General features: G+C 36.1%; 1 protein-coding gene across 26 annotated transcripts in view; it reads right to left on the bottom strand.

The window, feature by feature from the left end:
* Nucleotides 1-27,114, bottom strand: part of LOC129053009 (uncharacterized) — a 160,525-nt gene that overhangs the window by 28,257 nt on the left and 105,154 nt on the right. For 2 of the 26 annotated variants that reach the window (XR_010139009.1, XR_010139007.1), the window contains exon 1: nt 15,135-20,636. The exons of 20 other annotated variants lie outside the window; for them this stretch is intronic. The gene's annotated coding sequence lies outside the window, so the exon portion shown is untranslated. Of the gene's footprint in view, nt 1-15,134; nt 20,640-22,684; nt 26,054-27,114 lie in introns of those variants that run through there. 4 more of the 26 variants (XM_063721232.1, XM_063721231.1, XR_010139005.1 and 1 more) reach the window with 3 other exon arrangements.

A 27,114-nucleotide genomic window follows, 5' to 3' on the forward strand; every position in this document is an offset into this window, starting at 1 on the left:
TAATAGGAACATCTTTTGAGAAACAGGAAGGGAGACAAGATGCTGGTCAGCCCCTTCCACAGTATTCCAGGACACATTTCCCCAAATTCCAAATCACATTCATTTTTTCAATATTTTAAATCTCTGCTTAGTCAAATGGTGGAAAACGTAGTATCTTAATTTCATATATTTTGCTTTATTCTGATAAAAAATAAGGTTGGTGTTCTCATATGAGGCAGTGGCATATACCGATTAGATGTAGGAGCTCAGGAGCCACACTGTCTGTGTTCAAATTGAAGTCTCAGCACTTGCTAGCCCTGCCCTCACTATGCCTCAGTTCCCTTATGTTTAAAGTCAGACAACAACAGTACCTCATCATATAATGTGGTGAGGATTAAATGATTAAGTATATGTTTAGCACCTGCAACAGTATCAGGCATTGAGGAAATCACAATAAACATTAGCTATTATTATTATTATTATTATTGTACCTGAATAGACCATTACTGTTTCTATGGCCATTTTTGTTATTATGTGGATTTACATTGATTGATATAGATTGACCTTCAAAATATGTTTTTCATAAAAAGGCAGTTTATAAAGCTGTAAGTAGGATATTATCTGATTTTTGTTTCAAGTATAGTTACATTTGCATAGTAAAACTTCTGGAAAAATGTTTATTTCTCTTAGTCCATTTTCTGATGCTATAACAGAATACCAGAGACTGGATAATTTATAAAGAAAAGAAATGTATTTCTCACTGTTCTGAAGGCTGGCAAGTCCAACAGCACAGTGCTGGCATCTGGCAAGGGTCATCCCATGATGGAAGTGTGGAAAGCAGAAGTGAGTGCAGAAGACAGAGAAAATCAGGCTGAAGTCATTCTTTTATTAGAAGCTTATTATCACAATAATGGCATTAATTCATTCATGAGGCTAGAGCTATCATAACCTAATCACCTCTCAAAGGCCCCACCTCTCAACACTGTTATAATGTCAATAAAATTTTAATATGAGTTTTGGAAGGGACATTCAAACCATAGCAATATTCAAAAGTTAACAGTTCTTATCCATGAGTAATAGAATTTTTAGGGTTTCTAATGATATTTTTCCTTTTGTGCATTTTCCAACAAAAGCATGTTAGGTTTGGAAGTGAGAAAAATAATAAAAAAAAAAATATCCAGTCCTTCCCATAGGAAAATGGCTTAGCATCAGAATGAGGAACATCCCTAAGCCAAAGGAACTAGGTAATATGGTTGTCACAAAACTAATGTATCAATCTATCCACATGATAGCTTCAGGAAAAGCTGAGCAGCATCAGGGAAATTACAGCCCCAACTGAGTAGCTTCAGCGAAATTACAAATGCCCAGGGAAAGGACAAGCATGTTTCTCAAATGAACCTTACATTTTGCTGTCAGACAATGTCTCTTCTTCCTAGGATTTTAGTGAAGGTCATGAAATGAAAATGAAATGAAAGTAGTTTCATAACATGCTGGATACACTTTGGATATTTGTCTCCTCCAAATCTCAAGTTGAAATGTGATCTCCAATGCTCAAGGTGGGGCCTGGTGGGAGGTGTTTAGGTCATGGGGGCAGATCCCTCATGAATGGCTTGGTGCTATCCTTGTGGTAATGATTGAGTTTTGGCTCCATTAGTTACCATAAGATCTGATTGTTAAAAAGAGCCAGGCACCTCCTCTTTTCTCTATTGTTTCCTCTCTTGCCATGTGACATGATGCCACCTCCCCTTGCCTTCTACCATGAGTAAAAGCTTCCAGAAACAGATGCTGGCACCATGTTTCTTGTACAGTCTGCAGAACTGTGAGCCAAATAAACTTATTTTCTTTATGAATTACCTCGCCTTAGGTATTATTCCTTTATAGCAACTCAAAATGCACAAACACAATGTCTCTCTCGGTATTCTCCCAAATACATCCCCTTAAATTGAAAGTAGGCTCCTCTGTTTAGCCACCTAGTTAGCCAAGCAGTGACTTCCACAAGGGATGGAAAGGGGGAGAGAATGCATGAAACCACCCAGGGCTCAGCATCATAGCCTCTGGAAGGGGAGAATCCTGACACAGTGGGTTCGGGGTACAAGTTGAGTCAGAGTCTCACTCAGCCCAGGGCCCAGGAACAATTAATATATGCACATTAAAACACTCTTAAAGTACTTTCCTTGTGCAATTAAACATAATAAAAGGAATGGAAAAGATACACACGCCCAGCACTTATAACACAAAATCAGGTCAGGTTCTAAATAGGATGCCTCCCTAAACCAACCAAGGGATTTGTGTAGTAGTGTGGACACATGAAAACTAAATTCCAGAAATCACTGCCTTTTTGCACCAAGATTTTCCAGATTAGGTTCCAGATGTACAAGTATAACAATGTAATGAGTAATAGTGTAAATGAAAGATGGAAAACTAAGCATGGACAAATGGAAAGATGTTTCATGTTCATTACTTGGGGCTAGATGGCACCTGGGAAACTCTAAGACTTTGGACACTTCTTTAGATTTAAAAAGTGACAGTAAATATTATCTGCAGATTCTGTTAGTGCTCCCTGCAACATATAAACTGAGAAAATGGGTATGTGGAGGCTAAAGTTACTCTATCTTGGATGCTAATCTGCCATATTTACTTCTGATTAACCTCAGTTCCAGGAAAGCCTCTAAAAATTTCCAGTTTATCTATTGTTCCTTGTGTAAGAGTACATACATACTTACCATAATTCTTGCCCTTAGGTCAAAACAATCTTGATGTTATTGTACTTCAATTTGCCTACACATTTCTTCTGAATCATGTATACCCTTTCCTTATGGTATGTAAGCCCTGGATTTGGAGGGTAATTAGGTGGGAATCCACCATCTTGTCTCACCACTGTGTGAGGCACAGACATAGCTTCTGTTTGTTAGTCCCTATTACATGTTTCTTCCTAAGAAACTGGATTTATCAGCCTCTTTCTTTGGCCTCTCAGCTTCCTTGGACTTTAGGGGGTAGGTTTGCATAGACCTGTCCACCACAGAACACGGTGTGTCTGTTTGAGCAAGTCTGAAAGAAAATACACATAACAAGGAGGCATATATGGCGGGTCCCACTGATGAGATGTGAACATGTATTTGTTCTCATAATTATTTTTTTCTTCTTTTCCATAAAGTAGGCATCTATAGATAAAATCATGCAACAAAAGAATATCATATTTTACTTTAGGAGGAACTATAAAGAAAAGTCTCAAAAATTAAAAAAAAAGAAACTGACCAAGATGGTGGAGTAGGAGATATCAGCCTTCATCCCCCAACAAAAACAAATACAAACATCTATTCACAAACCAAAATAGACCAGAAAGGGCTCAAGGGTCCAGTAAAAAATCTACAGCAGCACAATGGAGGAAAAAAAGGAGATTACCCACAGAGAAAGTATTTCTGGTGAGAACAGCATACTTGAGACACCAGGAGACAGCTATGAGCAAAGAAGAAAGGTGCCATGTCATCCATGCACAGGGAACTGTCGTGGTACCCAGAGGAGTGCTCCACAGAGGACACCAGTATCCCTTGCCACTGAGGTAACCAGCAGCCATTCCTACCAGGGAAATCCAGAGAGGGAGACACAGCTGCATACCTCTCCCTCTCCACAAGAAGTGGCCACCCCATTGAGCTGCTTCAGGAAAGGAACCACCACCTCTTCCAACCCTGAGCATTCCTTAACATAGAGCCATAACCTCTTTGCGAGTGATCAAACTCCAGACCCAGGCTCTGTGGCTACACTGGGCCCACTGATGACTCAGACACCAGAGCCATTGCCATAATGAGCTAGTCCACACTCCAGGCTCAAGAACCAAGTCCTCGCTATGCATGACCCAACCCAAGGTGCTAGCTCAGATGCCACAGAGAACGAGACCTTCCCCTAATGACAGAGTCTCTCTAACTTTGTGTGCATCTGTGCTCCCATTCTTGGCTCTCTAGCTACTTCATGAGAATTTTCACCTTACATATTGCCATAACACAACAGCAGGGGTGGCAGCACCCCAGACATCAGGTACATTACTGCACCAAATACCAGAGCCATAGTCCTTTCATGCATACCTGTGCTTTGTACCTCAGCAGAATATACATTCTTCTCAAGCACATATGGAGTATTCTGGAGGATAGATCATATGTTAGGCAACAAAAGAAGTCCTAACAAATTCAACATTAAAATAATACCAAGTGTATTTTTTTACCACAATAGTATAAAACTAGAAATCAATAGCAGAAGGAATTTCAGAAATTTTATAAAAATATGGAAATTAAACAACATTGTCCTAAACAACCAATGGGCCAGTAAAGAAATTAAAAGGGAAATTTTAAAATACCTTGAGACAAATAGAAATGGAAACACACCAAAATGGAAACATACCAAAACTTATGAGTTGTGGCAGTATCAGTTCTAAGGGAGAAGTTTATAGCAATTAATGTCTACATCAAAAGAGAAGAAGATTCCAAATAAACCACCTAATGTTATACATCAAGGAACTAGAAAAATAAAAAAAAAAAAACTAAGCCCAAAGTTAGTAGAGGGAATGAAATCATAAAGACCAGATCAGAAATAACTGAAATAAGAGATGAGAAAAACGATAGAAAAGATCAACAGTAAGAGTGGGTTTTATGAAAAGATTAAACAAAATTCAACAAAACTTTAGCAAGACTAACAAAGTAAAAAAGACAGATGGCTCAGATAAATAAAATTAGAAATGGGCCCGGCATGGTGGTTCATGCCTGTAATCCCAGCACATAGGGAGGCTGAGGCGGGCATATAGCTTGAAGCCAGGAGTTCAAGATCAGCCTGCTCAACATGGCAAAATTCCGTCTCCATAAAAAATACAAAAATTAGCTGGCGTGATAGTGCACACCTGTAATCCCTTGAGAGGCTACTTGAGAGGCTGAGGCATGAGAATCACTTGAACCCGGGAGGTGGAGATTGCAGTGAGCCGAGATCGTGCCATTGCACTCCAGCCTGGGTGACAGAGCAAGACTCTGTCTCGAAAAAAAAAAAAAAAAAATATATATATATATATGAAATGAAAGAGGAGATATTACAACTGACATCACAGAAATACAAAGGCTCATAAAAGACTACCTCAAAAGAGAAGAAGAACAGTGTGAAGAGAAGTGAACAGCTATATGGCAAAAAAATTGGGTAACCTGGAAGAAGTGGATAAATTCCTAGATGCATACATCCTACCAAGACTAAACAATGAAAAAGTAGAAAATATGAAAATATGAACTGACCAACAAGGGGATTGAATCAGTAATAAAAAGTATCCCATCAAAGAACAGCCCAGGACCTGATGGTTCACTGCTAATTTTTACCAAACTTTTAAAGAACTAATGCCAATTCTTCTCAAACTCTTCCCAAAAATTAAAGAGGAGGGAATACTTCCAAATTCATTTTACAAGGCCAGTATCACCCTGGTAACAAAGCCAGACAAGGACACTACAAGAAAAGAAAATTTCAGGCCAATATTCTTGATGAACATAGATGCAAACATCCTCAACAAAATACTGGCAAACCAAATTAAATAGCACATTAAAAAGATCATTCAATATGATCATGTGGGATTCATACCTGGGATGCAAGGGTGACTCAATATATCCAAATCTATAAATGACATTAATGGAATTAACAACAAAAACCATATGTTCATCTCAATAGATGAATAAAAGGCATTCAGCAAAATTCAACATCCTTTCAGGATAAAAACTCTCAGCAAATTAGGTATATAAGAAATGAGCCTCAACATACAGACACAAAACCCATATCTGACAAGACCACAGCTAACATTATATTCAATGGTGAAAAGCTGAAAGCTTCCTTTAAGATCAGTAACAAGGTAAGGATGTCCACTCTCACCACTTCTATTCAACTTAACACTGGACATCCTAGCCAGAGAAATTAGGCAAGAGAATGAAATGAAAAGCATCTAAATCAGAAAAGAATAAGTTAAATGATCTGTTTGCACATGACATGATCTTCTACATATAAAACCCTAAAGACTCCACCAAAAACTGTTGGAATTGATGAATGAATTCAGTAAAACTGTGGATACAAAATGAACATACAAAAATCAGTTGTGTTTCTATACTCTAACAACAAACTATGTGAAAAAGAAGTCAATCCCATTTACAATAGAATCAGAAAGAATAAAATACTTAGGATTAAATCTAACCAAGTAGGTGAAAGATCTATTTCACATTGGATAAATTTAACCAAGGAGGTGATGCAATCCCTATCAAAACCCCCATGACTTTTTTCATAGAAAAAGAAAATACAATCCTAAAATTTATAAGAAACCACAAAAGACCCTGAATAGCCAAAGCAACCTTGAGAAAGAAGAACAAAGCAGGAAGCATCACATTCCCTGATTGCAAACTATAGGACAAAGATATAGTAATCAAAACAGCATGGTACTGGCATAATAAAAACAGTCACATAGACTAATAGAACAGAGTATAGCCGAGAAATAAGTTCACACATACAGGGTCAACTAATCTTTGACAAGGGCACCAAGAATACACAATGATGAAAGGAACGTGTCTTCAATAAATAGTGTTGGGAAAACTGAATATCCACATGCAAAAAAAATGAAATTGGACCATTGTTTCACACCATATTCAAAAATTAATTCAAATGCATTAAAGACTTAAACATAAAATCTGAATCTGTAAACCTCCCAGAAGATGACATAGGGAAAAAGCTCCTTGACATGGGTCTTGGCAATTTTTTTTATATTACTCCAAAAGCAAAGGCAACTAAAGCAAAAATAAACAAGTAGAATTACATCAAACTAAAAAATTTCTGCACGGCAAAGGAAACAACAAAATGAAAAGGCAACCTATGGGATGAGAGAGAATATCTGCAAACCACATAGCCGATAAAGAGTTAATATCCAAAACATGTAAGGAACTCACACCATGCAATAGGAAAAAAAAACCCAAACAACTCAATAAAAAATAGCAGAGGACCTGAATTGGTATTTTCCAAAGAAGATATAAAAATGGCCAACAGGTATAGTGTAGGAAAAGGTGCTCAATATCACTAATCATAAGGAAATGCAAATCAAAATCACAAGGAGATATCACCACACAGCTGTAAGGATGGCTATTATCAAAAAGACAAGAGGTAACAAGTGTTACCAAGTATGTAAAGACAAGGGAACTTTTGTACACTGTTGCTGGGAAAGTAACTTGGTACAGCCATTAAGGAAAACAGTATGGAGATTCTTCAAAAAACTAAAAATTGAACTACCATACAATACAGCAATCCCATTTCAAGGTATATATTCAAAGGAAATGAAATCAGTATCTTGAAGGAATATCTGCATTCCCATGTTCATTACAGCATTACTCAAAATAGCCAAAATATGGAATAAACCTAACTGTTTATCAGTGAATGAATGGATATAAAAAATGTGGTGTGTGTGTGTGTATATATACAATATATCATATGATATATATAATATATCATATTATATATATCATATGATATATATAATATATCATATATATCATATGATATATATAATATATTATATCATATGATATATATAATATATCATATATATCATATGATATATATATCATATGATATATCATATATCATATGATACATGATATATCATATGATATACATGATATATCATATGATATATAATATATATCATATGATATATAATATATATAATATATCATATTATATATATAATATATCATATTATATATAATATATCATATTATATATATAATATATCATATTATATATAATATATCATATTTTATATATAATATATCATATTATATATAATATATCATATTTTATATATAATATATCATATTATATATAATATATCATATTATATATAATATATCATATTATATATAATATATCATATTTTATATAATATATCATATTTTATATAATATATCATATGATGTATATAATATATCATATGATGTATATAATATATCATATGATGTGTATATAATATATCATATGATGTGTATATAATATATCATATGATGTGTATATAATATATCATATGATGTGTATATATCATATGATGTGTATATATCATATGATGTGTATATAATATATCATATGATGTGTATATAATATATCATATGATGTGTATATAATATATCATATGATGTGTATTAATATATCATATGATGTGTATATAATATATCATATGATGTGTATATAATATATCATATGATGTGTATATAATATATCATATGATGTGTATATAATATATCATATGATGTATATATCATATGATGTATATATCATATGATGTATATAATATATCATATGATGTATATAATATATCATATGATGTATATAATATATCATATGATGTATATAATATATCATATGATGTGTATATAATATATCATATGATGTATATAATATATCATATGATGTGTATATAATATATCATATGATGTGTATATAATATATCATATGATGTGTATATAATATATCATATGATGTGTATATAATATATCATATGATGTGTATATAATATATCATATGATGTGTATATAATATATCATATGATGTATATAATATATCATATTATATATATCATATGATATATAATATATCATATGATATATAATATATCATATGATATATAATATATCATATGATATATATATTATATCATATGATATATAATATATCATATGATATATATATATATTATTCGGCCATAAACAAGAAGGAAATACCGCCATTTGCAGCAACATGGATGAACCTAGAAGACATTAGCAGTGAAATAAGTCAGACACAGAAAGAAAAATATTGCATGATCTCACTTACATGTAAAATCTTAAAAGGTCAAACTCATAGAAGCTGAATAGAGCAGTGGTTGCCAGAGGCTAGAAAGTCAGGGAAATAGGAAGGTGTTGATCAAAGGGCATAAATTTTCAGTTTTAAGATGAACAAGTTCTGGGAATCTAGAATAAAGCATGAGCGGTGATGGATGTGTTATAATTTGATTGTGATAATCATTACATAATGTATAGGTATGTCAAATCATCACACTGTACAACTTAAATATATAGAATCTTTGTTAATGAAATATTTAAAAAAAAATAAAGTTTAATAATATTATCACTGCTTGGTGTTACATTTCCAGATATTCTCTCTGGTAATCATGCTATTATGTTTTTGTTTTTGTTTTTGTTTTTGAGACAGTCTCATTCTGTCAACTAGCCTGGAGTACAGTAGCATGATATTGGCTCACTGCAACCTCTGCCTCCCAGGTTCAAGCAATCGTCCCACCTCAGCCTTCCAAGTAGCTTGGATTACAGGAGTGCACCACCATGTCTGGCTAACTGGATTTTGTTGTTGTTGTTGTTGTATTTTTAGTAGAGTTGGGGTTTCACCATATTGGCCAGGCTGGTCTCGAACTCCTGACCTCAAGTGATCTACCCACCTGAGCCTCCCAAAGTGTTGGGATTACAGGCACGAGCCACTGTGCTACTATGTTAATGTCAGTAGCATTACAATGACAGAATGAAGGCAAGTGGGAATGGACAACTAAAATTTGTTTAAGGCCTACTAGATGCTACACATATGGTAGGTTGTAATTTTCAGACTTTCACTCTTCAAATCATCAGAGCAATGCTCCGAGGTTGGCATCCTTTTTACCTATGGGGAGATAGGCTTACATCCTTTTTACCTATGGAGAGATAAGCTCAGAGAGCAAAATACATGCTCCAGGAATTCTAGGAAGGCATCAAATGGACTGAGGTCAACTTGAGGGGCTTCTACTGGCCAATTCTGGAATAATTTGAGCATCAAATAAATATTTATAATAACAAATGTTATATCTTTGAGCAAAACAGGAATCTATGAATCACAGTAATATAAATAAATAGCTGAGTGTGGTGGCTCACGCCTGTAATCTCAGCATTTTGGGAGGCTGAGACAGGTGGATCACCTGCGGTCAGTAGTTTGAGACCAGCCTGGCCAACATGGGGAAACCCTGTCTCTACTAAACATACAAAAATTCGCCGGGCATGGTGGCGGATGCCTGTAATCCCAGCTACTCAGGAGGCTGAGGCAGGAGAATAATTTGAACCTAGGAGGCGGAGGTTGCACTGAGCCACGATCGCGCCATTGCACTCCAGCCTGCAAATATATATATATATTATATATCTTATATATCTTATATATATTATATATATTATATATCTTATATATATTATATATATTATATATATTATATATCTTATATATTTTATATATATTATATATATTATATATCTTATATATATTATATATATTATATATTATATATCTTATATATATTATATATATTATATATATTATATATCTTATATATATTATATATATTATATATTATATATCTTATATATATTATATATATATATCCAACAGTCAAATGTCAATTAATAAATCTAAACAAAGTGGCAGAATTATAAAAGCAACCCTGACAACTATCACAGTAGTAAATGATTCAAACAAGAATCGTAAATAGATTTTCATTCTGCACCAAATCCCATAGCAATCACTGAGTCACCATGGTAACCATGCTGGCCAAGGAAAGCTGGGAGGAAAAAACAAAACAAAACGAAAAACCAACCACCTCCTCGATCTTATTCCTAACATGTGCTAAGAACTGAATAGGACTGACATGATGCACAGTAATTAACCTCAATTTTTTCTCACAATAAACATTCCCGGCAGCTTCAGCAATATACACCTTCATACATACCTAGACACGCACATACATACATGCTCTCTCCCTCTTTTTCTCATCACCCAAGTATCCAAGAATTCATCAAGGTAGATTTGTTTGGGAATATAAAAAGAAAACTCCACAATTAAAATCTACCCACACACAGAAAGTCAAGAGCTACAAAACTATTTTATTTTAGTAATTCATTTTTCTGGAGATGATCTTCAGAAAAATGTCTCAGTGACATTTTTCTCCCTGGTTTCAGTATATTACCAATGACTTATAAAAGCTGATAGTGGAAATACTGGCAAATGTATGCTGTGATGACTAATTTTATGTGTCAACTTGGCTGGGTCACAATGCCCAGATATTTGGTCAAACGTTATTTTGGATGTTTCCGTGAGGGTGTTTTTGGATGAAATTTACATTTAAATTGGCAGACTAAGTAAAGCAGATTGCCCTCCCCAGTGTGGGTGGGCCTCATCCAGTCAGCTGGAGTCCTAAATAGAATAAAAAGCTGATATCCTCCAAAGAAGAGGGAATTCTGCCAGCTCACTCTTCAGATTTCATCTGTAATATTGGCTCTTCCTAGTTTATCAGTACACCGCCTTTGGACTTTAACTTCAACTCTTTCCTGAGTCTGAAGCCTGCTGGCCTCCCCCATCAAATTTTGGACTCACCAAGCATCCAGAATCACATACGCCAGTTCCTTAAAATAAATATCTTTATATATATATATATATATATATATATATCTTTATATATATATATATATATATATCTTTATATATATATATCTTTATATATATGTATCTTTATATATATAAAGATACATATATATAAAGATATATGGATATATAGATATCTTATTGGTTCTATTTCTCTGGAGAACCTTGACTAATACAGACATTAAGTATTAAGCATCTTTTCTATCCTAGAGTAACCTGTGCTTTCAACCAAAGGTTCCCCACCAGCTAGTATTAAACACTCAGCTTCTGACAATTCAGTAAAAATATAATACATTGAAATTGCAATTGAAAACACTGCCATTAGGCCAGGCATGGTGGCTCATGCCTATAATCCCAGCACTTTGGGAGGCCAAGGTGGGAGGATTGCTTGGGACCAGGAGTTTGGGACCCATCTGGACAACAAAGCAAGACCCTACCTCTATTAAAAAATTAAAAAAAAAAATTTTAATTAGCCAAGCATGGTGGCATGCACTTGTGGTCCCACCTGCTCGGTAAGCTGAGATGGGTGGATCAGTTGAGCCCAGAAGCCCAAAGCTATAGTGAGCTGTGATCATACCACTGCACTCTAGCCTAAAAAAAGAAATACTGCCATTTATAATAGCATCAAAAAGTGTAAAATACATGAGGATAATCTGTCCACATGTGTGCAAGGCCTGTACATTGAACACCACAAAACATTACTGAGAGAAGTTAAAGAAGACCTAAATAAATGGAGAGAAATACCATCATCATGAGTCAGAACACTCAGTATTGTTAAGATATCTACTCTCCTCAAACTGATGTATAGATTCTATGCAACTCCAATAGAAATGTTAGCATATATTTTTAAGAAGAAATCAATAAACTTATTCCAGAAATCATGTGGAAATGCAAATGACCCTAAACTATGAAAAACAACATTGTAAAAGAACAAAGTTGGAGGAAAAACACTACCTAATTTAAGCTTCATTATAAACTTACATTAACCAAAACAGTGCATTATTGCCTTCAAGGAAGAAATGTATATCAAACGAACAAAGTATAGAGTCCAGAAATAGACCCACAAATATAAGGACAACTGATTTTTGACAACAATGCAAAGACAATTCAGTGCAGAAAGATCATCCTTTCAACAACTTGTGCTGGAACAGGTAGATAACAAAAATAAACTTTTATCTATATATCACATCATAAAAAAACTCAAAGTGGATCTTAAAAGATTTAAATTTAAAAGCTAGAACTATAAATTTTCAAGAAGAAAACACAAGAGAAAACTGTTGCAGTCTTGGCTTAAGAGAAGATTTCTTAGATATGACACAAAGAGCAACATCCAAAGCATTAATGAACAAATTTGGAGCTATTCATATATACAACAATATGGATAAATCTAAAAATAATTAGGTCAAATACGTAAAATAACATGAAATCTCAGGATCCCCAAATTCATCACGCCAAGGGAAAAGTTAAGCCTGGGAAATGAATTGTGCAACATTACCAGCCTTTGTCCCCAGATAACTGTAATTTCACAACCCTTTGTCATAGCATAATACATAATCCAGATTCCCACAACAGTAAAAGGCATTATACCTTCCCAGATGACCTTCCTCAAATATTGCTCACGAGGAAATTCCTTGCTGGCCCCTAAATCTTTCAGGATATATATCCCCCTATAAAACCAACACATGCCAATTGTAACCTTAAGTCTGCAACCTAAGTTTAACTCCTAAAACTGAGTTCTGTTAAATCTTACACTGACAGTGTCAGTTACAAGCTTATCTTTCCAGAGCAAAGACAAGACAAGATCAATCACTCTTCCACCTACCCTGAAACAAATACATAATTGACTCTTTCCTCTCTCATTTCAAATCTTATCTTATGTAAAACTCAGATTTACTGAGCGCTAATTAGAGCCTCACAAGAATGTAACCATTTGCCTCACTGCATACCCTCTCTCCCTTTTTCCCTCTTGCTTGCTCTCTGCCCTTAAATACTGAGTTCCCAAAGCCCTCTTTGCAAAGCACAAGTCAGAGATGCTCCTGTGACTTGCAGTTTTCCCAGGCATGTCGTCAAACTTTGGCTCAATAAACCTCTAGTGATTGAGACACTTGCCTCAGTCACTTTTTTGGGGGTTAACAAATGAATTAGGTCAGACAAAAGAGAATAAGCATCCTATGATTCCATTTACTTAAAAGGGCAAGAAACAAAAACTAATCTATGGTAAGAGGAGACCAGTTATTGTCCAGGAATGGGACAGGTTGGCATGGAGAGGGAAGCTAGAGACAGATGGAGAGGATTACAAAGGAGCATAAGGAAGCTTTTTGAGGTGATGAATATGTTCATTATCTTGACTATAATATTGGATTCACCAGAGCATACATATGTTAAAACTTATCAAACTATATATTTTAAACATGTACAGTATATTGTATGTCAACATGGCTCAAAGAAAGTATTTGAAATACATTTGTATAAGTTTTTGATGCAATTAAATCATCCAAAAGATTCCAACTACTACACTCTTGTTATATTACCAGATCATTACTATGTCTGATCAAATTGTTCTGCACTACATATAACCATAATAATCACTTGCAGTGTTTAAATATTTTTGGAAAAGTGGATGTTCATTTCTTTTTGAAGTACAAAAATAAAAATATTACATTCTAAGAAAATAATGATGATGATACTTAAGAGTAACTGTTTACTTTAGGGAACATGGCTTAGTATCATTATAATAGAGCGAATTCTAGGGTAATTCTTATTTCTGAAACTATTAAGGTATAGTAACTGACATTTTAACTAACACTTGCAAAATTTCTGGCTTAAAAAATCATTATAGGATGGAAAAATACCATGGTCACCAGGAGATAATTTATATAATTTATATTAGAATCTCAAAATGCTAGAAAGACCTAACGACTGCATATTTCCATATCCATTTGAGAGATACATAGGAATCACTGATGATTATTTATATAGGCAGAAAAATATATGTAAATGTATTGCAAATGCATGTTAAACATCCAGTTGCTTCCCCAAATGAACTATTCATTGCTTTGTGACAATGAAAGGCATCTTTAACATGGGCCTCAAAAGCTACCACAAAGCACATAGCTGCTGATGGAAGCAAATTCCACCTGCTAAACCTCTTCTCCAATGATGAGATCAAAGGAATTTCTCTGCTTGTAGGCTATTTTATAAACCTCACAGAGCTATTCCACAACATGCTTCTGTCCAGATCTATGAGCTCACTTGAGCCAGGTGTCATATCCCACCAGGGATGGAAGTGTTGGGGGTCTCCTTAGTGCTGCTGCCCTTCAAATCTGGAGTAGAAGCTTCAGCAGCCATCACGACCCTGATCCTCAAAACCTGCCTTCTTCAGACACCTGATATGAGCTCAATCACCTGATGAATAGCTGCACAGGGACAGAGAGAATCCAGCAATCACTGTGCTTTCTTGGAGTAACTATGTGCCAGGCATTAAGCTAGGCACTGAGTCAGTGACCAGTGACAATGATACAATTGGGTAGTGATCATAACAACCAGAGACACAATGGGTTTCTCACCAGGGCCTTTTTCTTCTCCTTTTCCCATCTGTCTCCCAACAACAAATTTGAAAAGGAATAAGAGGCCTGAATTCATACAGACATTCACCATCCTGCAATAACCACAGGGCTACCTACCGGCTTGCACCTGTATCACTGAAGGTTCCAGCAATCCTGTGGGTGAGCATTTTTATCCCCATTTCACAGAGGAAAACGCTAGGCTCAGAGAGAGTGTTTACCTGTCTCATTTTTTGGCACCTTGCCTTTACTTGGAAAGTAGCTCCGGGACACCCCTGGAGCAGGACACCACATTCATTGGGGCCAAGAGAGTCCTACTTCTCCCTGCCTCATCAGACAGCGAGGGCAACTTGTCCCAAAGCGGGAACAAGGCAACTTGGATATGGGATCTCTTCCTCTCTCTACATCGCAGAGTACCCGCAGCCACAGTTGAGTCTAAACACCTGAAGACGAAACCCTGCTCTCCTCACCAGGCCAAGTCGGTCTCCATTAAAAAGTCGTCATGGTTGTCACAGTCGCCAAAATGACGTCAGGTTACTATGGTAACCGCGATGCGCAGGCTTGTCCTCCACACCGAAAATGCTTCTGCACAACCCTCCCCTTCAAGCCTTCGCCTTTCCCTGGAAGCGAAACACCTTCACTCTTCAGGCCACCACCTGAGAAAACTTAATAGTAATAATTAGAGGAACTAGGCTGGGACCCAGGCAATTGGAGGAATTTTGCAGGTTGTGGAAACAAAGCATGTCTCTGTTGTCAGGAATTTTACTTGCTTATAAGTGACAGTAGAGGAGTATCATCAGTACACAGAGACCCAGGGAGCTATCCTAAGGCTCTTGGTGATGAGATAGCCCTCTGAGGGGGAACATGTACAACTCACAGATCATGCTAAGCAGACATCTGTGGCAGAAAACTAAGAGACTGCCTATAATCATGTGACTGAATGACCTAGAGACACCAAAATATGTCATTTAAGAAATCTCAGAGTTATTTCAAGGAATCGGGACAAGAATATTATACTTACTTAGTAAGCAGAAACTTACTAAATTGAATCATATACAGATGCTCTTCAGCTTAGGATGGGGCTATATCCTGACAATCCTATCTTTAGGCTGAAAATATCATAATTCAAAAATGCATTTAATACATCACTAAACCTATTATAAAGTAGAAAAATCGTAAGTTGAACCATCATAAGTCAGGGACCATTGGTATTGAGTTATCCTGGGAGATTCTTACCCTCCATTTCTGATATTTTCATCCATGTGGTGGGGCATCCATGACAAAAGCAATTCCATCCTCTCTGCACACTCACTCCTTCTCTATCACAGGAAGCAGTTACTGATTAGCAAGTTGAGAAGGAGAACCATGAGTTGCACAGCCAAGGCCCTTTCCCTTTAAAACTCTTGGTATGAAAGAAATAAGTTCTAATGTTCTATAGCAGAGAAGGGTGACTATAGTTAACAACAATGTATTACATATTTCAAAATAGTTAGAAGAAAGGACTTGAAATGTTCCCAACATATAGAAATGATAAATACTCGAGGTGATGGATACCCTAAATACCCTGACTTGATCATTACATATTCTATGCATGTAAGAAAATATCACATGTACCCCATAAACATGTACAATATTATATATTAACTTTTTGAAAATGTGTTCTGCTCTGCCCTCAGGAGTGGGTCTTCCAATAGGCTCAAAGCTCTCCTTCCATTGTCTGGGTCTCACTGGCTTCCTGTTTCTATGATCTTGCTCCAAAATGCTTGGGTCTTTAAGCGGCCTCCAAAATAACTCCCACTACAAGTTTGAGCTCTAAACCAACTAAGAGTTATGGCAAAAGCATAAGTAGAATAGTACATCAACTTTATTCCCTGTAAAGGTGAGATTGGAGAATGTGTCTTAGATGTGCTGGCATGTGGGCTTCCTATTAATGAGCTACAGAATTGGACAGACTTATCCACCCAGCAGGGCTACGCTGAGACAGCCACAAACGTCAAGAACTAAAATGCATATTCCATCTGCTATCTGCTGAAGCAGTCCTGCCTTTGTGTGCCCAAGGAAAGTGACTTCCTTGCTAAAGGCTATCTCTATAGGAGGAGAAAATATTCCAGGACACTTTCTTTGAGGAACATTTCTCAAAGTGAATAAACACCTCTCTGTTCTGATTGTATACTCACCAAGCAAACTTCTGAAGATATGGTTTTCCATATGGCCTGCAGAGCCATTTATGACAACATTTTCTTACTCCCTTAACAAGCATGATTACAGTGGAGGCTCACCTTATGGAAAAGGATTGGAATTGATTTCTAAATTCCAAGAGTAGAATGAAAATCATACATCAGAAAAATTTATCTTGGAAATCCTTTCAAGAAGGAATTGGTGGAATGTTCAGAAGTTTATACTCACACATTAACCCACAGACAGACTATATCTAAAATTATAACAAAGTCCTACCAAGGCTTCTAGAATAAGGGAATACCTGTATTATCCAATGATAGAAAGAGTACACTCAAATGGCATGTTTTGAATATCCATTTCTGCTTAACCAAACACCCCAAAACAATAGCTACTTATTATCTCTCAGGATTCTGTGTGTTGACTGAGCTCTGCTGGTTGTTTTTTGCTCCATGTGGTGTCTGTCACCTGGGCTGTGGTCATGGAGGCTACACTTGGCTGGGATATCTGAGAGTGCTTACTCACATGAATGACAACTTGCACAGGTGTGTGCTGGGAGCTCAGTGGGGGCTGTTGACTGGAGCCCTTTGGTTCTACTTCACGGAGTCCTCCATGTGTATGGTTGCCAGATTGAATTTATTCTAAGCCAGTTAAATTTGAATTCCAGATGAACAACAAATAATTTTTAGTCTGATGCAATATTGTTTTGTTTATCTGAAATTCAAATACAATTGGGTGTCCTGGATGTATGCTTATTTGTTAAATCTGGCAGCCCTAGGGGAGGAGAATGTTAATCTATAAGCTTAACGACCCTCTGGGATGACTCATGCAATGGGGCAGATCTGGGAAAAATGAGCAGATTACATTGGCAATAAAGAAAATACCTGGTGCTGATGGTATGAAGGGGAAACAATCACATACAGTGTCGGTATCAAATGGGCATATCAATTTTCTGAGGCCCATATTATTATGGATTAAAAACTTGAATGCCTTTTGATACAGAAGTCCTGTTTCCACCAACAAGTAACATGCAACTGAGGGTTTAGAAAAGGATACCACTGGGATTCTGACCTGCAATCTAGTTAAGGAGTCCTGGCTGAGGGGGCAGTTCAGGAGCCACATGAGTTTCCTGTTCCAGGGAGGAAAGACAGATACTTATGGAGCAGAGTGTTTAGAGGATCCAGCTTTAGGTTCTTCATGTTAGTGTCTGGATTTAATCTCATGACAGCCCTGCTAGTGAGGTGTCAGTATCCTGTCTTCATGGATGTCTGTGACTCCAAAGCATATGCTCCTAACCACAGAGCTAGATGGCAAAGAGGTTTCTCATCAGGCCTCTGCCAGAGCCAGAGATAGAACCTGGCAGCCTGAACCCCTTTATTGGCTAATTGCATAGCTTTAGCAAATATATCAGGACACGTATTGCTGAGGTGGTTAATCTCTATTCTCCCTGTGTTTATCCTCCTTGCATCAGGGAGTGCCCCTTCCCCTTGCCTCAAGAGAAGTTTATGGCAGAGATGGAAGCAGAAGCTATTTGAAATCAGTGTTTCTTCCATCCTTTATGAAAACTGAAATTTATAGAAATGATTGGGCTGTTTTTACCTGGTAGGGAAGAGAGGACCTCTGAAGACACAGTGAGGGCAAGGAAGGGAAATTTCTTCCAGACAGGGATGAGGTTAGAGGTCTACAGTCTCCTCCAGGAGTAGGGACCTGAGCACTGCTCCATATCAACACTTGAGGTATCTCTGTGGATGGTCTATTGAGGCTGAGCATCTGGTCATGATATATTTTCTAGAATGGACCAATAGATGGATGGAGGAGGAATAGGGTTCCAAATTTTGTCCTAATCACAATATACCATGTGTTCTCAATATATGTGGCATTATGCCCAAGGGGCCAAAAATTAGATTTTGGGGGTAGGGTTTTCATAGATATTACAATAATCTTTGACCCTCCAAAGGACCACAGTACATAAACATATATACACTACATCTGTGGTATTAAAAACCTTCTGCAGTTGAGAGGGGATGATTAGGAAAAAAATGTTTGAAAAGTCTCCTGGAGTTAGGGGGAAGTAAGAATGAAAGAACATTGACAAACACTTCACATACATAACAACCTCTTATGTAGATGATGGGCTACAGGAACTTAGGGACTGATTATTTTATACTTCCTCATGGATACACACTCAGCAACCTCTTTTGGGGGTTGGTGGTGGTGGTGGTGATGATGATGATGATGACAATATAAATGAAATCCTGCCCCTGGAGCTAAGAGACCTGGATATGGTGATTATTTGAATTGACTGGTTTTTAAGGCGGTAGACAGAAAGTGCTCAGTCAGAAAAACTGGTATTTCCTCTGAGAAAAATGATCTTGATAGTGGAAAATTAATGTTTACAAAAGTAATGTAAATAAGTGGTACTCTAAATTTTATAATTATAAAATTTATATATATTCTTTAATCTTAACACTTATTCAAGTTGCCTGTTTAATTCTATAATTCAGATCAGGGTATAGAAAGCTAGGGCAGGTTAAGTACTTCAGGGAAACTGCTTTAAGTGCTTGCTCAGTAGTGGAACCTTGAATTATTCTAAAGCTTTTCCCATTGTGTCCTGAAATTGCCAGGGCTCTGAAATACTCTAATCTTTCTGGGCACTGGCATTTGATGCTGCCCAGGATACTGCTTAAATTTCTATTAATGACTTATATTGCTTTTAAATTATAATATTATTGATTATTTTTAAACACTGAATGGCAAATTTCTCATTCTTGCTAATTTCTGCCCCAATTTGGGACTCTAAGGAATTCTAAGGAGGAAGTAAATATTAAGATATAGCTGAATAGGTTTCCAAAAGCATGAGAAATGTTGGAAAACCACAGCAAAATATAATATTGACTGATGGGGTTCTAAATAATTTATACATAATAGATATTTATGTATGTTTCAACATAGATATAATATATAAGGAAACTATAGCATAAAGCAGGGAGGGTAAGGGGACTTTTTAAGGTGAGGTTTCTACATATTAATTGAAGTGGTAAAACGATAATTCTAAATAGGCTGTAAAAAGTTAAGTAGGTAGATTGTAATTTATAGAGTAACCACAAAAATGTTATGCAAAGAGATATATTCAAAATCACAATAGAAAAATTAAAATGGGGTACTAAAAAGTGTTCAAATCAAAGGAATGCAAGAAAGAGGAAACAAGGTAATGAAAATCAGACGGGGTATAAAGTAGTAGACCTAAATGGAAACATATCAATAATTACATTAAATGTTAATGGTAAAACACATATTAGATGAGGTTATCAGAATGGATTTTTTAAAAACAACAAAAATAAAAACAGCCCAACTACACACTGTCTACAAGAAACTCACTTCAAATATAAATGATATAGATAGTTTAAAAGTAATAGAATGATTGAAGAAATACCATGCAAACGTTGATCAAAAAGAAGCTGGTGCATCTATATTATCAAACAAAGTAGACTTGAAAATAAACAAAATTACTAGGAATAAAAAAGGCCAATTAAGCAAGAAGATATAACAATTCTAAGTGCATATATATAGATAGATAGATATATATCATCCGAGCCTCAAAATACATGAAGCAAAAGCTGACAGAACTGAAAGAGAAATAGATAAATTATAATGGGGGGTCTTCAACACTCTTCTCTCAGTAATAGATAGAATTAGTAAACCAAAAATCAGTAAAGTTATAGATGAACTGAACAACACCATCAACCAACTGCATCTAATTAATATTTACTGGACACTCCACCCCAAAACAGCAGAACGCACACTCTTTCCAAGTGCACACGAAACACTCAGCAAGACAGACTACATCCTAGATCATAAAACCAACTTTAACAAATTGAAACTGAATAGAATGTGTTATCTCACAATAGTGAATGAAACTAGAAATCAACAACAAAAGACAACAGAAAAGTCTCCAAGAACTTGGAAATTAAACACATGTCTAGTTAATTCATGAGTCAATGAGGAAGCCTCAAGGGAAATAAAAAATACGTAGAGTAGAATTAAAATGAAAATGCAAAATGAAAACCTACAGCTATCAAAATTGGAGGGTGAGAAAACAAATAGTTCATTGCCAGGGTTGGGGTGTGGAGAACAGGCTGATTGCAAAGGGGCACAGGATGCCCCTTTTTGGAGTGATGCAACTGTTGTATAGCTTGATTTTGGTAATACTTGCACAACTGTATGCACTTTTCAAGACTTGAAGAACTGTACATTAAAGAGAGTGAATTTTACTTTACCTAAATAATAGCTTAATGAAAATGATTTTTTAAAGTGTGCACCTTGTTATGTGAAGAACACAACTAGCACATCAGTGTTATTCTGTGATTGCAATTTGGTATCTTAAAAATAAATAAATCAGTGTAGCAGTGGTTACCTTTAGGGAGTAAGATGGGGGAATGTTGGTCAGGAAACAGAATTTCACTTTGTCTAGCTGTGGGGACATTTTAAGCCACATGTAAATTATTTATAATCTATTACAAACCAGTATCTATAGAAGATATTCTGATAAGCAGTAAGGGTACAGAGGAGAATAAAAGTGATTTTCAATATACACTTAAAACACCCTTGTCTCTTTGTTCCATTAAAATTAATTTAGGAATGATAAGTAGTTCCATATGATTTATGATGTAAAAACACAAAAATAAATTATGTTCAGTAGGATACAGCTAAAAGTTTAAATAAATGTGATCTATGCTCCTTCTGAATTATAATTCATTAAGTGAAATGGTTATGCTCTGGTGAATAATAATATCTTTTAAACAATATCAGAATGATCAAGAATTGTGGCTGGATATGATTATAATAGGGAAAATATAATGGAAGAATATGGGTCTTTTGTCACAAACAGAAGAATTTCTAGGTGTTTCAGCTTTTTAAAATTCTATACGAGGTGCCAGGTGTGGTGGCTTCAAGCCTGTAATCTCAGCACTTGGGGAGGCTGGGGCAGGAGAATCACTTTAGCCCAGGAGTTCAAGACCAGCCAGGGCAACATAGTAAGACCTTGTCTCTACAAAAAATAAAAAGGAAATTAGCTGGGCATGGTGGCATGCACTTGTGGTCCCAGCTACACAGGAGGCTGAGGTGGGAGGATTGCTCAAGTCTAGGAGCTGGAGCTATGATCGTCACTGCACTCCAGCCTGGGGGACAGAGTGAGACCCTGTCTCAAAATATATACATATATATTATATATATTATATTATATATAAATATATATAATATATAATATATATTTTTATATAATATATACAATATATTATATATTATATAAATATAATATATAATATATAGTTATATATGTATAATATATATTTTTATATATTATATAAAATATTTATATATTTATATATAATTATATATTTATATAAAATATTTAATATATTATATATTATATATGTTTATATATAATATATAACAATATATATTTATATATATATAAACATTTTTAAAGACCTATATGAAGGAAGTGGGACCATGTATCTCAGTGACCTTTGTCCTCTCTTAATATGGTTAGAGCCAGACCTAAATTCTGTGAGGGATCAACTGTCCTCCAACCTTCTTCACCTCGGGCAACACACTCACTGGAGTAGAGGAATGAGGAGAGTCCCACCGGCCAGCCCCATGTCCTGTCACATGTCCTCATTACCACTGTCACCAGCCCAATGTTAGGTTTCCACAGTAAACAGGACAGACTTCTGTCACTTCGGCAGCAGAGGCTCCATCCACAGGGTTACTCCTCATGGCTGCTCTGCTTCATTCAACTCTGAGGGCAGTATTTTTACCCTCAGCGTCCAACACCTTCCAGGCTGCCAAAAGCAAATGGGATCACATGTGTTTACAACTCTCCATGCCTTGCCAGAACTCAGCAGGTAAAATGCAGACTCTGTATTATATAGCCTGCAGAGACCTGTTCACTCTGCCCAGTGTTCCTTACTACCCTCATCTAAGGCCACTCCCCTCTCACACTCACTCTGCTACACAGGCCTCCCCCCAGCCCAAATGGGCCAAGCTACTTCCCACCTCAGGGCCTTTGCACATGCTGCTCCCACTGCCTGGGAGTCTCTCCCACCCTACCTTTCTCCTATTCACACTTCAGGCTGCCATTTAAAGGTAATTTCTCACAAGGGATTTCTATGCCCCCTCGCATCTAAATTAGATTCCCAATGTTGTTCTCTGGGATGCTGGAGTTTGCTTCATGAAGGCCACTTGAGTAAAAGTACTTGACTAAAAGAGAGAAATGCAAATAATGCAAACGGTACAGTGCTTGGAACATAGCAAATCCTCAATCTAGGTACCAGACTCCCATTGACTTGGCTCCCTGGTGTTATCCTCTTTGGTAGCTGAGGAGAGGAGAGAGGAAATGACTCACCTGACGTCCTGTCAACAGTGAAGGCTCGGGCACTGAAATTCAGGCAGAGCTCCTGATTCTTGTTCCAGTGTCCCTCCCTGCAGATCCACAGTCACCAAATGCCTAGTGTTTCTGGAGCTCCAAGAAGATCCCAGACTCTTAAATCATGGGAACACCTGAATTGAAACTATTGGACCCACAAAGCCACAAAGACCACAGGGAAGGTACCACCATTCAATAGGAAAGTGTGCACTTTTTTCCTACCTGTTTTTATCAGACAACTCATTCTATAACATTCTGTCTCACAGAAATGGCCTTGAATCTGTTACATAAGTACATGAGCGTGTTTATTTTTTCTTCTCCTTTTAATTCCCAAAATGCTAAGACATAGAGATGATCTTGAGGTTAAAAATAAAATCTCTCTTTAAAAAAGATAGAATGGGAAGGAAACAGACAAATGCTGTCTTTCTATATGTTCTAGATATTCTATTTGGTATCAGGATTTCCTTTTACAGATTATGAGACTGAGTTTCAGAGAGGTTAAGTACAGGTTCCAGGGTAACACAGCTTCTAAGAGAAAGAGCTGCTATCTCAATCCCCATGTGCTTGACTAAAAGGCCTGTGTTTGGAACCAGGCACTCAACCTCCCCTTTAGATGAACAAGGTAGACCAATGAGACCTTCCATACAGAATTGGTTAGATTGTGACCTGGCATACATATAGACTTTGCAGAACATTTTGGTCATATCTAGCAGACTGTACCTATTTGATAACACCTCAAATGGACCCACAGATACATATATATATATACATATATGGCAGATGTATACAAGGAGATTTGTACAAAATGACCTCTGTACCACTCTTTTTTAAAAACCTTTTTATTAGGTAAAATTTCAAATATATACAAAAGTAGAGAAAATCGTCTATTAAACACCCATTTCTCATCACCTAATTCCAAGAATTATCAATTCATAGTCATATACTCCACATTTTCCCACCTCCACCATTTTGAATCAAATAATATATTTTCATCCATAAGTATTTCAGTATGAATCTCTAAAAGATGAGAGCTCTTTTTAACATAAGCACAATACCATTGTCACACCTAGAAAAAATCTGATAGTAACTCATTAATATCAAATATCAATATCAATTGTTGCACAAATGCTTTTTGTACAGTTGGTTTGTTCCAATTATGGTCCAAACAAGGTCCCCATATTGCACTTGGTTGATATGTTTCTTAAGTGTCACAGACATGTTGAGCAAAAGAAAGTTGAACTCACGGAAATAGAGAGTAGAAGGATGGTTACCAGAGGCTGGAGAAGGTAGTGGAAGGATGAAGGGGAAGGAGGGATGGTTAACGGGCACAAAAAGTAGTCAGAATGAATAAGACCTAGTATTTGGTAGCACAACAGAGAGATTATAGTCAATAGTAATTTTATTATACATTTTAAAATAACTAAAAGTATAATTGGATTGTTTGTAATACAAGGGATAAATGCTTGAGGGAATGGATACTTCATGTTCTGTGATGTGATTATTTCACATTGCATAACTGTACCAAAACATCTCATGTACCCCATAAATATATACACCTACTAGGCACCCGCAGAAATTAAAAATTTTAAATTTAAAAAAACACAAAAGAAGCCAAGCACAAAAAAGGGAATACTGTATAATCCCACTGGTATGTTTAAAAACAGGTAAAATTAGTATTTGTGCACCACTCTTTTTAATAGCACAAATCTGAAAACAATTGAAATGTCCATCAACAGATTATTCTAGATAAATCATACTACAATCATACAATGGAATACAATATACCAGTAAAAATGAATGGACTAAAGCTACAGCAATTAGAATGTAGATAAATTTCAGAAACAATATTTGGTGAAAATTGCAAGTTACACAATGATACCTAGTTAAACCTGTGTACATATACCTGTGAAATATTTCCTATGAGGCTTTATTAAATTATAGATGTTTAGGATCTACTCTGGACTTACTGAATCTCAATTTGATATTCTATTGGTATATATTACTACTGAATTCTTAATATACTTATGGTATATTATGTACATTGTGTGTTCCTGAATTATTAAATCCAAATATTTTTCCTTTATAAAAATTATATTCATCTGTTTTTTTGTAAATCAGACGTAATATTCACTGTCTTCATTGAAAATCTGTATAATGACTATCTTTATATACATTGTGTTTAAAACTTTGTGGATTAACTTTATTACCTTTGTGTCACAGAAATAACCAAATTTTCTGTCGATTGCATTATTCTTGTTATAGACATATCAGTTCTTTCACTTCCGAAAATTACCATCAAAAAATTAACCACAGCCCCATTTTAAGCCTCTGTCATCCACAAATAGTTTTTGTTTTATTCTGAAGCTTGCCAGAAGACTCTGCAATCAGTCACAGGCTGGAGTTTGTCTCCTCAAGAAAGGAGGACTGTCTCAGAGCCCTGTGGAAATGGATGTCAACACTAAGCAGGGTGATAGATTTGGTCAGTAAAGAAACAATTAGCCCTTATCCGATTCAGAGAGTTTATTACTTACATACATTTTTTTTAATGAGTAGCAAATTGTCCCCTGCATTGGGCAAAATAAAAGGGGCCAAATGACTGCAACATGCGTGAGAGGACATCCTGTTCCTAAGAAGTCAGTGCTGTACTACAGCCACAGTTTTTTAAATTTAATTTTTATTTATAATTGGCACATGATAATTGTATACATTTATGGGCTACAATGTGATGTTTCGGTGCATGTATAAATAGTATAATGATCAAATTGGGGTAGTCAGTTACAGTTAAGCAGGAAGAATAAGCTTGGTGTTCTATTAGACAGTAGGGTGACTTATAGCAAATACCAATGTATTGTATAGTTCAAGATTACTAACAGAGTAGGTTGTGAATGTTGCCACCACAAAAAAAAATGATAAATGCAGCTAAAAAGTTTTACAGCCTGCAGCTGTAATCCAAAGGAGTAGGGCAGAATGTCTCACACTTCATCAGAATCCAAGAGGCAATAAGAAACTCTCATGATAGTCTCCTGCTAGATACGGAGGCAAGTGAGAAATGGTGTGGTTAACAGCTGCTCAGAGACTTGCCATGCTCTCATGCTCAAGCAAGACCAAAAAGGGGTTCAAACTTTGCCTACATGGCCTATGTCAATACATGTAAAGATGTTAGGGTGCTGGAAAGGAGCTGTATCCCTCCCCCCAAAACTATGCTATGTATTTTAGTCTTTTGACACATGGAAGGTACTGGCTGCTGCTGCTTTTTTTTTTTTTTTTTTTTTTTTTGAGATGGGGGTCTCACTCTGTCACCCAGGCTGGAGTGCAGTGTTGTGATTATAGCTCACTGCAGCCTCTAATTCCTGGGCTCAAGCAATCCTCCTGCCTCAGGCTCCCAAGTAGCTGGAACTGCAGGTGTGCACCACAATGCCGGGCTGAGGTGTTTTTGTCATTGTTGTTGTCGTTGTTGGTTGGTTGTTTGTTTTTTGCAGAGATGGAGGTCTATTTTGG

The sequence above is a fragment of the Pongo abelii genome, chromosome X (genome assembly GCF_028885655.2).
Source record: "Pongo abelii isolate AG06213 chromosome X, NHGRI_mPonAbe1-v2.0_pri, whole genome shotgun sequence".
NCBI lineage: Eukaryota > Metazoa > Chordata > Mammalia > Primates > Hominidae > Pongo > Pongo abelii.